Genomic DNA, 16672 nt, shown 5'->3' with positions numbered 1-16672 from the left:
CAGATCACTGGGACAGAAGAGAGAGAACAGAAAGAAACCTACATAAATATGATCAACTGGCAAAGAAGCAAGGGTACTACAATGGACAACGAATGGTGGTGGAACAACTAGACATCCACATGCAGAAAAATGAATCTAGACACAGGCCTTACACCCTTTACAAAAATCAACTCAAAATGGATTACAGACCTAAATGTGAAATGCAAAACTAAGAAACTCCTAGAAAATAACATAGGAGAAAATCAAGATGACCTTGGATAGGGCAATGACTTTTCAGATAAAATATTAAAGGGATGATCCATGAAAAAAAATTGGTAAGATAGACTTCTTTCAAATAAAAATTCCTGCTCTGTGAAAGACACTGTCAAGAGAGAAGCCACACACTTGGAGAAAATATTTGTAAAGACATATCTGGTAATGGACTGGTATCCATAATGTACAAATAACTCTTAAAACTGAACAAGAAGAACACAAACGACACGAGTAAAAATGGGCCGGAGACCCTGACGCCTCACCAAAGACGTACAGATAGCGATTGAGCATGTAAAAAGATGCTCTGCACCATATGTTATTATAAGGAAAATGCAAATTAGAACAAGATACCACCATACATCTGCTTAAGGCCAAAATCTAAAAAACATTGGCATCACCAACTGCTGGCAAGAATGTGGAGCAACAAGACTCCTCATTCATTGTTGGCAGGAATGCAAAAGGACATAGCCACTTCGAAAAACAGTTTGCGCCGGGCACAGGTGCTCACGCCTGTAATCCCAGCACTCTGGGAGGCCGAGGTGTGTAGTGAGCCAGCAAAGGGATTGTGACTAGCTCAGCATTCCACTGGAGGCTACACGATCAAACAGCAAACTGTTTATCATGAATGCAGGATGTGGACAAACTCAAAATGTGCCTGTTGCCAAAAGGTTTGCCATCACTTCCTGGTGCCGGGCTCCTTGAAGTTATCTCCTGAGACATCTAGTACCCACGGTTCGAGGAATGCAGTCTCACAAGCCTGCTGTGAACCAAATGGCCGACTAACAGTTACCTGACAACCACCAGCTCCTTGCTATCTCTTCTGCCTAATAAATATGGAGGGCTGTGTAAAGCTCAGGGCCCTCGTTCACTAGGAGCAAGGTGCCCCCTGACCCCTTCTTCCAAAATACTCTTTTGTCTTTGTCTCCTATTCCCACGTTCGTCCTCCTTTGTTCTGTCCAATATAGGGTCATGGGGAGAGTCATAAAGGTGGGCGGATCATTTGAGGTCAGGAGTTTGAGACCAGCCTTGCCAACATGGTGAAACCCCATCTCTGCTACTTGTTACTTAGAAGGCTGAGGCAGGAGAATGGCTTGAGCCTGGGAGGCAGAGGTTGCAGTGAGTCAAGATCGCACCACTGCACTGTCCCTGGGTGACAGAGTGAGACTCCATCTCAAAAAAAAAAAAAAAAAAAAAAGAAAAGAAAAACAGTTTGGCAGTTTCCTACGACACTAACATACTCTTCCCATATGATCCAGCAGTTAAGCTCCTTGCTATTTACCCAAAGGATTTGAAAACTTGTGCTCACACAAAACTTCCATAGAGATGTTCATAGTAGCTTTATTCATAACTGACAATTTGGAAGAAACCAAGGTGTCTGTCCTTCAATAGGTGAATGGCTAAACTGTGGTCCATTTAGACAATGGAATATTGTTCAGTGTTACAAAGGAATAAGCTACCAAGCCATGAACACACATGGAGGAAATTTAAGCGCGTGTCACTAAGTGAAAGATGTCAATCTGAAAGGCTACATAATGGCAAAAACTGCTATTGCTTTTGCACCGACCAAATATTTCATTATTCCAACTACATAACACTCTGGAAGAGGCAAGACGATGGAGACAGTAAAAGGATTAGTGATTGTCAGAGGTTAACGGAAAGGGAGGGATAAACGGGCGGAGCACAGAGGAGGTTCTGGGCTGTGATCTTATTTACATGATACTCTAATAAAGGATGCATGTCATTATAGAGTTGTCAAAACCCACAGTAGGTGCAATATGAAGAATGAACCCTGATGTGAACTATAGCCTTTGGTGATAATGATGTGGCAATACAGCCTCACGGATTATGATAAATAAGGATACTGTGTGTGTGTGTGTGTGTGTTGGCAGGAGGGTGTCAGGAACTATATGGGAACTCTGTATTTTCTGCTCATTTATGTTGTGAAACGAAAACTGCTCTAAAAATAGTTTATTAAACACTGCAATACTGTTTAGAAAAATAATTGGAGGGAGAAAAATTGTCATAGCTCGAAAACTGTAAAGTAGAATAAAGGTAGGACAGGAGAGAAATGTGTGGGGTGAATTCAAATTAAAGGAATGGTTATTATACTCTACTATTTCTGAATATTTCCTTTCTAGAGTAAAAATTTTTTAAAGTATGAAATGGAAATAAGGGAAATGGAAGAAAAACCTCTTGGCAAGTTATTATGTTTATGATGGGTATGAATCACAGCCAATAAAGAAACCATGGTGAAGAATGAAGTCTTCAGCAATGTGTCCTATGGGAGAGCTGCAGGACAAATTGCTGCCAACTAGGAGAACAAATTGCCACCTGGCTGGAAGGAAGAAGAAATCACTCCTCCTCCAATTTCCCGCTCTGAAACCAGACTGAGTGGCAACTGGGAGAGGAGCAGGATGACAGGTCCGTTTGCCATGGGTATCAGTGGATTCAATACGGATGCTCCTCACAGTCCTGGTCTAGTGCCATTCAAGGTCACAGGCCATGGTTCCCCAGAGCCTGATTGCCCCCACCCTCTGTGATAGACCCTGGCATGCTAGGTTATGTCAACAAATGGTCACTGGGGAAATGCTTGTTAGCACTGAGCCGAAGATCACTGTTGGCCACAGAAAAGGTGTTTTTCAAAACTACAGGGATGGCAACACGCATGGAAAGGTAAATCACACATGGACTAAGAATGAAAGTGTAAATGGCTCTATGGTCCTGGCATCTACAATTAAGTGTGTGCTTAGACTTAAGGGCTGCAGTAGGAGCTGGAACCAAGAATAAGTGTTTATTTTTTATTAAAGAAGGGATGAAATTATTATTGGTTTAGTCAAACAATGCATATATTATACCAAATTACAAGATCCAGTTAAATAAACCAGAATGAATAAGAGGTTGTCACGTTAAAGATGGATCTGTAAGAATTAGCAGTTCATGCTGCATTTAAAGGTAAAATTTTAAGAAAAAAACATAGTGGTCTGACATTTAATTATTTCAATTCAAAAGAACTAGCACGGCAATAGTTGACAGCAACACAACATGAAAATAATAATTACAAAAAATTTATGTAAGACTTCAGATTAGCCATGCCAGGCACATTATGTTCATTAATTCGTTTAACTCTTACAACAGCCCTATGAGGAAACTGCCATTATTATCCCTATCTTCCAGAGAAGGAAACTGAGGCACAGTGGTGCTAAGCTGTCCACGGCCACATGGCTAGAGAACTTTAGACATCTGGCATTGTTTTCCCATGTTGAGATGAAATGATCCTGGGAATCTAGAATCTATTGGCATCATTAGCTACACTTGTGGTTGCTCATGTCTGGACACTTTCCATAAAGTTCCCAGCTTGGACTTTATAGCTGTTGACTGAGGTGAAAGTATTCTTCTAACATCGCTAACTGTATCATCACTTAAGAAGTTCACACTCTTAGAGACAACACACTACAGCGCACACTACCTACCCCGCCACTCTCTGTTCTTCATTCACTAGTTAACAGACATATGTTTATCACAAAAAAAGTTTGTTCTTTTTTTTTTAAGACAAGTCAGGGTTTTTATCTTTGTTGGGTCTCTGTTGTAGAGTTCACCTCTTTACGCCATGGGATTAGATCAAATGACAGACTGAAGGACTCTCAGAAAGGCTGATAGGCTAAAAAGAAACCAGACAGGAGGACTTGGATAGGTATCTTCCTACCTCGCCAATTGAGAAATGGGTACAGATTTTATTCACATATCGCTTTAGGCTACAACTTTATTTCGGATGACCTAGTGGTAACAACGCCACACAATGAGCCACTGGTGAGGAAGGGTGTCTGCAAATGAACTTGCACCAGGACAAAAGAAGCAAAGAGCCGTGTGGATCTCTTCAGCAAGTAACTGTCAGGATCTGTTGGTACATGTGTGTATACACGCATTATATAACCATGTGTACTTCACGTTGAAGTATATTATACAAATATAATAAATAATATAACAATAATAGTCATATTATATAAATATAATAAAAATTAGTCTTTCTCAAACTTACAAGTTGAAAATCAAATATTTGGAAAAGATTGGCTTTCTTTTAAAACAGGTTGAAATAACATGTATTACCATCTATGATCACTTCAAAACCATGACACAAATGTCTTGCATGATAGTCATTAAGTTATAATAAACAAGAGAATCATAATGATGTTATTTATGGCAACAAAGTTCAAGGAATCATAAGTTAAACCAACATGTGAGATTATAAAAAACACCCAATATCCTTATATATTAAATAATTTTTATTTTCAGAACTAAAAAAATTTAGAAAAGAGCCTGCTGTTTTCTGGAGAGGGCATGAATACTAAAGTTTTCTAACTGTAGAGTGTTCAGTGGATCAAAAGGAAACATTTTCCTACTCTAATCTCAAAATAATCTCTGGTTAGTAAGCATTATCCTTATGTGCTTGGAAGCCATTGTTTTTGTTCTTAGCCAACAGGTATTTTACTATGCTCCTGGGCAAATATCACGTGCCAGCTGGGTGAGGGCAGAGTTTTATGCCTCTTCTATTCTAACATCTCCTGGTAGAAAGTGCCTGGCATGTGGTAGGCACTCACCAAACATTTGTTTGTTCTTATTCTGCTTGTCTGATTAATCTTAATACCTTATTTCCTGATCATAAAAAACATATGATGAACATAATTGTACAAGACAGAGGCATGACAGACAGACAGATGGACACTGACTGATGCATGTCTAATGACCCTGAAGATTCCAGCTCAGTGCTTGGTGACTCACACATTTCATGGCTTAATCCTGTGGTCTACCACTTTTCAAGTTGTTGAAAGAAAAAGACCTTGGAAGTTGAAAACACCTAACCACTTCATAGGTATATATGTTTTATTTCTGAATTTTTCTTTTTCTTTTTGACGGAGTCTTGCTGTGTCACCAGGATGGAGTGCAGCAGTGCGATCTCGGCTCACTGCAACATCCACCTCCCAGGTTCAAGCGATTCTCCTGCCTCAGCCTCCCAAGTAGCTGGGACTACAGGTGCATGCCACCATGCTCAGCTAATTTTTTTTTCTTTTTTTTTTTTTTAGTAGAGTTGGGGTTTCACCATGTTGGCCAGCATAGTCTCGATCTCCTGACCTCGTGATCCACCCACCTTGGCCTCCCAAAGTGCTGGGATTACAGGTGTGAGCCACCGCGCCCAGCCTGATTTTTTCTAAGTGATAAAGAGAAATAAAAAATATACATACACACACATATACATATATTTTAAAACAACTTCGTTCATAACTTGAGTTTAACATTATTCATATAACAATATAACAGCCCTAGAAAAAAGCCTTTGGGTCGATCTTGAAATGCACTTAATCATCACTGTCTCTCATTACATATCTGGCTGGGGCACCTTCCCTAAGTCCCTTGGATATCGTTCCCACCAAGGAAAAACATGAGCTGTTTCCTCCTTTCCCTCTCATTTTCTATCAGTCCCTGAGCCTGCAGCAGGAGTGCCCCATGTGGATCAGTTCCATGGTGTTTTTAGTGGGCTCCTCTGAACACACACTGTGGCAAGACCTGCACGTACGAGGCATTCTGCCCTCCAAGATCCACCTGCAAATAGATCCCTCCTGAAACACACCCTCCTCTTGGGAGTAACCCACAGCTCACGTGGGCGCCTAACGCCATTCCCCAAACCAACTGAAGATTTTAAAACACTGAAATAAGTCAGCCATAAAAATAATAGATGTAGTATCTGTCATCCTTAATAATATTTTGTTTAGTTTTATTTCTCACATCACGGCAATATGAATCCAGAGGGACTGGAACCAGGGACGGTGCAAGAAATATGAAACTGGTACAATCCATAGTCAAGCAAGATGGGAATAAAGTGACATTAGTGATAGTGGGTCCCTACTCACAGCTGGCTCATGCTGCTGAATTCCACATGTGCACATTATCTGGAAATTTGATGGTTTCAAAAATGTCACTCTGCAGCAAGATTAAATTGGTATACTGTTGATCCTCTATCAGATTACAGATATAAGTGAGAAAGAGGAATTTTTAATGCATGTCATATTAGAACACTACCTCCAGTTTCCTCCTGATGATGTTTGTTAAACTCACTAAAATAATTTTGGAATGTCTCTATCTAATAAAAACAAGGCAAGCCACTGATGTCTGCACATAGGACAATGGGGGCCTGATAAAATTGCAGATTCTGGATCCCACTGTAAGCACTGACATTATAAAATCCAAGTGACCCCTTGGATGTGCAGAATTAGGTATTCAAGAATCTCATAAACACAAAGGATGAAAAATTTTTTTAAAAGACCTTTCTATTCTAAGTTAAAAATATAGATGTTGATTAATTTATGTGTGAGTAAATAGCTCCTGTTTGTTAAGGAGCCCTGGTAACTGGCATGGAAAGCAGTAACTAAGAGAGGTTGCTTCAGGTGCATGAATGATAGCCCAGAAAGGGATGTCCCTCTTTGGAGGACCCAGATCCCATTCACTGGGCAGAATGGTCTCCTGAAGGCATCCACCTACTAATCTTGAAACCTGTGAATATATTTTATTAGGTTGGTGCATAAGTAATTGTGGTTTTGCCATTAAAAGTAATGACAAAAGTTGCAATTACTTTTGCACCAATCTGGTACATTACTTGGCAAAATGAAATTAAGGTTGTGGTTGGAACTGAGGTTGCTAATAAGTTAACTTTAAGAAAGGAAGATTATCCTAAATTATCCAAGTGGGCCAGTGTTATCACATGACACCTTAAGAGGCAAAACAGCAGGTCAGAATGATGGGTGTGAGAAGCACTCAACCCACCCTTCCTGTCTTTGGAGATGAGGAAGGGGCCACAAGCCAAGGAATGTGGGTAGTCTCCAGAAGTGGAAAAAAGGCCAGGAAATGGATTCTCTCTTACAGTCCCAGAAAGGAACATAGCCCTGCTGACACCTTCACTTTAGCCAAGCAAACCCTGTGTCAGACTTCTAACCTACTCAACTATAAGATAATTATGTTGCTTTAAGCCACTAGGTTTGTAGGAATTTATTTACAGCAGCAACAGGAAACTCATACAAGGCATATAATCAAAGAGTATTCAGAATTTTAATATTTTATTACCTATAGGCATTTCTGTGGTCATTTGACTAACCATTTGGCTTTTCTAAAACACCTATCGATCAACAATTCTTCCCAAAACAGGCCTACATTTTCTTGTTAACTTATCCTAAACAACTGTCACTTTATTGTAAAAAATGCCTTTTTCTCCTAGGAAAAATACAAAAATCACACTTTAAAGATCTTTAGCCCTGATTCTGAATTTCTTGTTTCACAGATATAGATCTCAAGATGAACCAGCTATACTGCAGAACTTGAGTACACTGGTAGTGAAAGGTTCTTACTTGTTAATAAGAATGTAGGAAGCAAATAATTTGGCCTTTACATGCTATTTATTTCTGTGTGTGTATGTGTGTGTGGGGATATTGGGGGTTAGGTGGGAATGATGGGGAACAGAAGGGATTATTTTTTCAAAAATTAAAACGAAATCTCAAAAGTATCACCAAAGTTGTGTTATGTTAATGAAGTGATGCATTTTTTTCCCCCACACATTTGCCAGCATTTGCTATCTGTTACAGAAATGTTCATCAATCTGATGGATAAAAAGATGGCATCTTATCATTCGTTGATTTGCATATACTTGATTATATGTGAGGCTTCACATCTTTTCAAATGTTATTCAGCCTATATTCCTGTTCTGTAGTTGTCTGTTTATATATTATATCCCTTTTTCTATTGGGTTGTTATTTTTGGTTGATGTCTACATATTCATTACATTTAGGCTACTGATACTTTGACATATAAATATTAGAAATGTTTTCTCCTAAGCTATAGCTTGTTTGACATTTTGTGTATGGTATCTTTTGGTATATAGAAATTTATAATTTTGATATACTCAGATGTATCAATTATGTCTATTATGATTTTAGGACTTTCCCTACCCTGAGGTCATAAAGATATTCTCTTATATTTCACTATTTACCAATGGCCTTTCTCTGCTTAGTGAACACAGACAAAGGGGATGAGCTAGCTGCTGGCATGTCAGGTAAGCAGACAGCAGGGTTATCAACAGTGAAAGTGGCTGATGTGAGCCTAGAAGCAATGGCTGACCCACTTCAATGAGCACCCCTTGTGGTCAGATTGTAGTCTCTAAGTGCCATTTCCCAGTAAAAGAAACGAGGGCTTATTAGAGAAATGGCTGATTCCAGCCATGGGGCAGACAATACAGAAGATGAGCTGAGAATATCCTGTTGTACCAGAAGCTCTCCAAAGTTTTGGGTTTATGTTAAAAAAAAATACAAGAGACAACTTGAATGAACTCCTACTGGCCAAAGGTGAGATACTGTGAACATCTGAACAGTAATTACTCTAAAATATTCAAACATATCGTGTATGTTAAAATCACTGAGTTGATAATGACACTACTGGTCATTTTACAAAGTCCTAAGGCACCAACTCATTCTGAAATTGGTAAATAACAAGAATAAACTTCAGACATTTATCTTGAGTTTCCTATATGAACTGCATCTCACAGTAACCTAGCAGGTGAGTAGAGAAAGACACTTAATAAATACAGAAGGAATGACAGAATTAAGATGTCACCATTTTGAAATCCCTAATAAAATAATGGATCAGGTAATCATCATCAGTAGCTTAAAAAACCATTAAGTGAAGGGCTGATGTGGAACTTTATAATGGATGGATGAGGTTGGAAAAACTGCAACTCACTAATCAATTTCAACCTTACATGCTTCCTAATGTAATGTAAGAGGAAGTACAGAACACCACTTATGAAAAATTCTTACCAAAACAAGAAAGTTGAATCAATTAATCCTCTAGTGCTAGCCCCAGTTCACAGGAAGTCCAGATAACCAAGGGACATGTTAAATGACACCATAAGAATGCATCAGCGAGTTTGGAATGTGGGGGAATTCTACAGGATGAAGGGTTTATTCAACAAATAAGTAAGGTAGGGATGAACCATATTATTCCACATAACAAATAAGGAATCATATATAAAAGGTTATGTAACTTGCCCTGGGTCACAAATGAATCAAGTGTGAGATCAGAACAAAAATCCAGGTCTCTGTTACTTTTATTCATTTTTTTTCCCCAGCACATTCTGACCAGGATGGCTGGCTTGACAAGCTCACAGTCAGAACCAACTTTCAAACAGGCAATCTGGTTTTTGCAAATTTCAATGGCGATCTGTAGAGAAACGAATTGAGATGCACATGCTGTATGAAGCCACTGAAGAGACTGTTCCAAATGTATAGTTCAAAACATAACAATAAGGCTGACTTTTGAAAATAGAAAAGTAGCTTCATTTGTAATTGAGTGTTTCATCCTGAAAGAGGGTTCTCCTTTTCCTCATTGACTGTCTTTCCCCTTTTCTTGTGATTGAAGAGTCACATGATTTAAATACAAAGAGAAAACCGGAGCCTACTCAGGTGATAGTTGCATGATTCTTAGAAGCAAATGACACAGACACAAAAGACAATTTCCTGCAATGTACAGCAGACTTTCAAATTATCTTTCTCTAACTAATTCGTGTTGCAGAAAAGTGGGGTTTCATCATTAAAGAAGCCATCTGCTTATCTGGGAGCTGTCTGGCCAAAAGTGCTGGCAACTTTCAGGGAATACCTACCAAGCAGGCACTGCACTTTCTTTTGATTTCTGAAATGAGGAGAAAGACTCTACCGCACTTCTCCCCAACCCAAGGAATTCAAACACAATGACCTAGTCTGTGTCATGCAATGGATGAAGCTTTTCACTCACATCAAAGAGTTAAGAGAGAACAAACACTAGGTAGAAAGTACTTGAAAGCTATCCTTGTATATACTATACATACCAAGAGAAAATTTATGGTTTTGCTTAATTTCTCAAATACCTGTCACTCCCCCCACCATATTAAATGTCATGAAAGCTGACATATACTGGCATTCGACATAAACCACAATTCCTAAACTGTGTGAAGTGTTATCTTGAGCAGTCTGAACAGATCAGACTTCTGTGGGGAGGGGACAGCAAGACTGAGTCCAAAGCATCTTCAATCAGACGCAAATTTCTTTTTCAATCATGTAACTTTGGATTGTGCTGGTGGCTGGTGATAGGCATGCTGCACTGCAGAAGGGTCTGTCCGCTCACTTTGTCACAAGGAGAGCATGTGGCATTTCATTATGCTCATGATGCTTGAAGACATAATTCTTTGAAAATAATTCTTAGTCCTTTAAAAATAAATAGTTCTTTAAAAACTATCTGTAATATTTGAGGTTGACTTAGATGAACAGAAAATAGAAAAGCCTTTTGTTAATCTATCCAACTCTAGGTCACTGACTTGATGCCTCCTTAACATTTCATTTTGATAAGACACAAGAATTAACTCCTGACTCTTAGAATTACTACCATATGCACATGCATTTCAGTTCATTTATAATTAGTTAACCAGTTTTTATTTATTCCTTCTTTATTTATTTTTGAGAAGGAGTCTCGCTCTGTCTCCCAGGCTGGAGTGCAGTGGTGTGATCTTGGCTCACTGTAACCTCCACCTCCAGGGTTCAAGCAATTATCCTGCCTCAGCCTCTTGAGTAGCTGGGACTACAGGCATGTGCCACCATGCCCGGCTAATTTTTCTATGTTTAGTAGAGATGGGGTTTCGCCATGTTGACCAGGCTGGTCTCGAACTCCTGACCACAGGGTGATCTGCCTGCCTGCCTCAGCCTCCCAAAGTGTTGGGATTATAGGTGTGAGCCATTGCACTAGCCTATTATTTATACATTTTTCAGACGGCAGTCTCACTATATTGCCCAAACTGGTCTCAAACTCCTGGGCTTGCAATCCTTCCACCTCAGCCTTCTGATTAGCTGGGATTAAAGGTGCAAACCACCACGCCCGGTTCAAAAAATTCTTAGAAAACTAAGTAAGGTATAAGCTGCCTATAGTGAAACCCTGGTATCATTCTGTGGAATGCCTTGGAGGCAAAGCTGAGAAGTGGGTACATAATTCGTAGAAAAGGAAAGTCCTGCTGAGCAGGAGAATAATATGATAGAAATTACACTTTAGGAAAACTGATTTTCTCTTTTCTCTTATCTCCTTCAACCTCCATTAACCACTCTCTATCCCCGTTCAGGTGAAAACCTATTTCAATGAGTAAATAGCAATCAGAAGAGATCCCGTCCCCAGCCCCCATACTCTGTCAGTTCCAGCTTTCCTTATGCAAGAGATGCAAACTTTCTAAAATCTTGGCTTCCTCATATGTATGATGGAGAAAGCACGTCATCTACTTTGTAGGGGGTTGATGAAGATGAAATGAGAATATATGTAAAGCACAGTTCCTATACCTGGTAAGGACTCAACAGATAGGAGGGAAAAATGAGACAAAAACTTTCCCTCACAGTTTAATTCTGTTTTAAACAGCACTGTGCTTTCTTCTTGGATATCTGGATACCCATGAAAGATGCCTTTTCCCGTACTCATTCCGTTAAATCAACCAAAATCTGGCCTGAAAAAACCTCCACGCTTGCATCCTTGAGTTCTTATGGACAAACCACAACCTATGTCAGTGTTAAAAGAAAATCTTTAGCGAAATTAAATTTAATGGAGTTTAATTGAGCAAAGAATGATTCTTGAACTGGGCAGTCTCCCAAGCCAAAGTAGGCTCAGAGACTCCAGTGCAGCCACGTGGTGGAAGACAATTTATGGACAGAAAAAGGAAAGTGATGTACATACAGAAAACTGAAGTGAGGTACAGAAACAACGAACTGGTTACAGTGTGGTGTTTGCCTTACTTGAACCCAGTTTGAGCAGTTGGCCACCTTTGGCCAAAACTTGGTGATTGGCATAATCACAATCATTGGTAGGTTACAGTCTGTTTACCCTTCCATTTAGGTTACAGTTCACTATGTACAGGGAAACCTGTAAGCCAAAATTAAAATATGTAAGGAGGAAGGTTTAGGCTAAACTTGATTTAGTATCAGCGGACTGAAAACCTGAGCTAGGAGTGTGCTATAACAATAGCCAAGCCCCAGACAAACCCAGCACCAGACTTCATCCACTCAGGCAAACAACTGTCCAAACTATGCTCAAATAAGGCAAGTGCCAGGCTGTAACCAATGGAGCTGTTGTACCTCACTCTTGTTTTCTGTGTGTCACTTTCCTTTTACCATCTATAAATTCTCTCCAACCTCATGGCAGAATTGGCTCTCTCTGAATCTGCTCTTAGATTCTGAGGGCTGCCTGATTCACTAATCATTTTTCCTTGCTCAATTAAACTCTGTTAAATTTAATTTGTCTAACATTTTTCTTTTAACAATCCATTCAACATTGCACAAGCATCCCCTGTGAGCTCAGCGTTGGGCTAGGTACTTGGGATGCAGGGTGATGACAGCCCTGGCCTCTGAGAAACTCACAGGTACTGGGATAGACGGCATGTGAAACCAACCACCAGAGCGACAACAATACAGGCTCTACAAAGTGTCAGGGAGCACGGGCAAATTCATGAGTAAACTTTGGGTTATAATTTGGATAATGCTTTTCTTCATGACCATTGCTATCCTAGTCTTCCTTGACAAATCCCTGCAATTATATTTGCAAAATAAACACCCTGTCAAATCTGCAATAGTTCAGTGGGAGGAAAAACAGAAAAAAAAGAGACTTCAATTCTCAGTTGTGTCAAGTGCCTCTATTTTTTCAAGGGCAATCACTTGACTAGTATTTCATCTGATTATTCTCATTTTGTTCACTGAGATCTCACCTCATAAGGGTTTTGTACAGTCTGTTGATGAAGACACTGCCCTTATGCTGATGGTTCTCATGAATGATTAGAAACGAAATGTAAGGTTTAATAACATCCATCAGCACATAAACACTTACATTTAGTCCAAAGAAAACTTAGGTATTACGAGCATCAATTCAGTGTAATTCAATGGTAATTGAATTAAAGATAATTCAATGGGTGACCAAAGAAAACACCCCCATTCAAAGCAGATCTGCAATTACAGACACGGGTGTCAAAACAGATACCCAAGAGTTAGATTAAGTCTTGGCTCTTTTTCTCAAAGGAGTCTCATTCAGGAGGAACTACAGCTTTCCTCTTTCCTAATAAGCTTTCCTCATTTAGTGGATCCACCCACTACACACTGTGTTTTATCTTGATTCTCTCCTTGACAACTGGTTTTAAGTGGGACAGGTACGCATAAAGAATGCCCCAATCCTGCTGGTGGAGGTAAGGGAGGAGACCACCCCTCATATTGTCTTATGCCCAGTTTCTGTCCCCAAAGAAAGAAAAAGTAAAAACTAAAAGGCAGAAATGAAATCTACAAGCAGACAGCCCGGTGCCATACCCTAGGCCTGGTAGTTAAAGATCAACCCCTGACCTAATCGGTTATGCTATCTATAGATCACAGACATTGTGTAGAAAAGCACTGTGAAAATCCCTGTCCTGTTCTGTTTCCATCTAATTACCGGTGCATGCAGCCCCCAGTCACGTACTCCCTGCTTGCTCAACTGATCATGACCCTCTCATGCGCACCCCCTTAGAGTTGTGAGCCCTTAAAAGAGACAGGAATTGCTCACTCGGGGAGCTCGGCTCTTGAGACAGGAGTCTTGTCGATGCCCCTGGCCGAATAAACCCCTTCCTTAACTCCGTGTCTGAAGAGTTTTGTCTGCGGCTCGTCCTGCTACAGAGGCATAAATTTCTTAGCCTTTTCAAAATAGCAAAAGAAAAATGAATCCCTTTGTGGGATATATGTGTGTGTATGTGCTGAAAAGTAAGAGTACCTTATGACTGTTCTGTGCTATATAAAAGAACTTTGATAAATGGCTTGCATTATGTAATGTCTGCATGCTCAAAAAAGCAAGTTGGTACACAGTTTGAAGGACATAAATTCAGAAGCACTAAAAATACTTTAGAGTTTGGAAGTCATCGCTCATAGTTTTCACATTTCCTGGGTCTTGTTTTTCCCTTCCTCTCTAATCTTTTATCTCCTTCCCCTTTAATTCTCACCATGTTTCTTCAGCAACTTCATATTAAAATTTGCAATTCTTTATAATGATCTAGTGATTGTACCATGCTGTAAAAGAAAATCCTAAGCTCCCCACCGGTTTGTGGACAAGAGGAACTCAGAAAAATCTTAAAAATTGTCCTGAGTTCCTGGATGTGATGGGAAGGGAGGTCAGACACACCTTGTTATAGCGCCCCCTTTTGGAGTTTAGGCACAATAACTGACCAGCATTAACGTTAAAATAGAGATTGTTAAGATTGACAAAACACACTCTTTACCGTAATAATATATCAAATTATAAAGAGTACCTAAGGCAAGGGTTAAGTCATGCCTGCAAGCCACTGATTTTGCTAAACGAGTCATACTGTGGCTGACTCTGACATAGCATGCTTATCTTAACTTAAAACATTCCTTTCTGCTAACTCCAAGTTTTTAGACAAAGTTTTGTTCCTTTAACCAATTGCAAATTAAAGAATCTCTGAATTCATCTGTTGACTTGTAAGCCTCCACTTCAAGATATCCCACCTTTACGGGCTAAACTAATCAATATCTTCCATGTACTGATTTATGTCTTTGCCTGTAACTCCTTCCTCTCCAAAATGTAGAAAGCCATAATCCGACTGTCTTGACTTTGTCAGGACCTCTTTAGACTGTGTTTCCTTGGGCCATGGTCACTCGTATTGACTCAGAATAAGCCTCTTCAAAATATTTTAGAATTTAATTTTTCCATTAACAGTGCACTGGTTCCTCAATGTACTCTAACGTGAGCATCAGGTTAGAATTTGCATAAACACTGAAGCTAGAAACAATGCCTTCACCAGAAGCAAGGGGACTTCCCATGCCCTGCAAGTCTCCACGATGTACTGCGTGAGGCAGGGAGCTCCATCGGTTTCCCTCCACACTCTTAGCCCTCCACACTCTTTGCCCTCTCAGGAAAGAAATTCTGGCTATGATCATTCATGGAGAGGTTTTATCTTTCTGAGTTCTATGAACCAAGAGTCACTACTCTTTTCCCAAGAAAATGTTCTGAAAAAGTAGGCAAAGAACCTAAATTCAACTTATTCTTTGGCAGCAGCACACCAGTGTTCCATGCAAGAACTGCCAAGAGAAATGTCAAGGCAGGCACTGCTCCTTTGTATGCGTGTGTGTTTTAAACACGTAGAAAGTTCTGACAACCGTTACCTACGCTTCATGCACAAAACTAGGAAAGGAGAAGACAGAGAACGACTGAGAATCAAAAAATCTCTTTCCTTTGAGCGCTACACTGACCCTCTCCCATGGCTTCCCATGTCCCCACAAGAGTGCAACAGATAATCTGCTGTTTATTCAAAACCACCTACAGAAGTTAATAGACAGTTATAAACTAATTGAGTGCCTCTGTGGTGCCATCTCCCCATTCATCTTCCTTATTCAATTTAACTCCCTTAGTCTTCCATAAGGCACAGCGTCCCTGCTGCTCCAAACAGTCGCTTGCTGCAAGAAAGGCCCTAGAACAACAGGAAGCTAATAGTTTAACCGTTCCTCTAAATTTGTTTGACAAAACTGACATTTAGTGCATTATGTCACATTGCTGGTAATCTGCAATTTACCCCTGGGCGTGCAGTGGATGCTCATTTTATTTACCTCTCATAGTTAAAAGCGTAATTAATATTCCACTCTGTAACAAATATTAGAGATTTGACAAACATTGTAATTTAAATTCCCCATTATAGCAAACATTAAAATCAAACATCTTCCACACGCCCCACTGCATAAAGGACACGTGTAGCTGTAATTTAACTTTTTAGTTTTTAATACCACAAACTAATTTCTGCTGTCAGTTTAATGAGCTGGAAAACACAAATCTTGTTGCTCTCTATGTGGGCACGGGCTGGGAGAGCTGAACCGAAGGGAAACAGCGCACCAATTTCTTTCAAAACATATTTCTAAATGCGCCAAGCAGATTGTATATCTGTAATCTTGTAAATACAATGTGATACTATGGATCCCTGATACCATGTGAATGGTTAAAAAAAAGTGCAAAAAGAAAACATTTCAAGAAACAAACAAAGAAATTAATCTGACATTTTCTGAAGTAAAGGTGTACATGTGTAGTGATGTATGAAAATATACGAATACTGACCACAAACAAAACAAAACAACACAAAGCCTCACTGGGCATACTGAGACTCAGCTATGAGCAAGGTGGTCTTCACAATGTAAATTGGTGCCAAGGAGTCATTTCTAGGGCACCAAAGGTGGAACATGGTAGCCAGCCTGCGGAAGGAGTTATCAAAGAGACAATATAACCATTCTAATTCATGCTAATTTTCACTGGTATCTCAGCTTCATCAATTTTATATGACTGATTAAAATTGCTATGTAGAATACCT

General features: G+C 39.6%; 1 protein-coding gene across 17 annotated transcripts in view; it reads right to left on the bottom strand.

The window, feature by feature from the left end:
- Positions 1–16672, bottom strand: part of PTPRM (protein tyrosine phosphatase receptor type M) — an 847035-nt gene that overhangs the window by 175626 nt on the left and 654737 nt on the right. The window lies entirely within an intron of this gene.

This window comes from Macaca fascicularis, chromosome 18, assembly GCF_037993035.2.
Source record: "Macaca fascicularis isolate 582-1 chromosome 18, T2T-MFA8v1.1".
Classification (NCBI taxonomy): Eukaryota; Metazoa; Chordata; class Mammalia; order Primates; family Cercopithecidae; genus Macaca; species Macaca fascicularis.
This window is presented reverse-complemented; position numbering and strand designations above follow the sequence as displayed.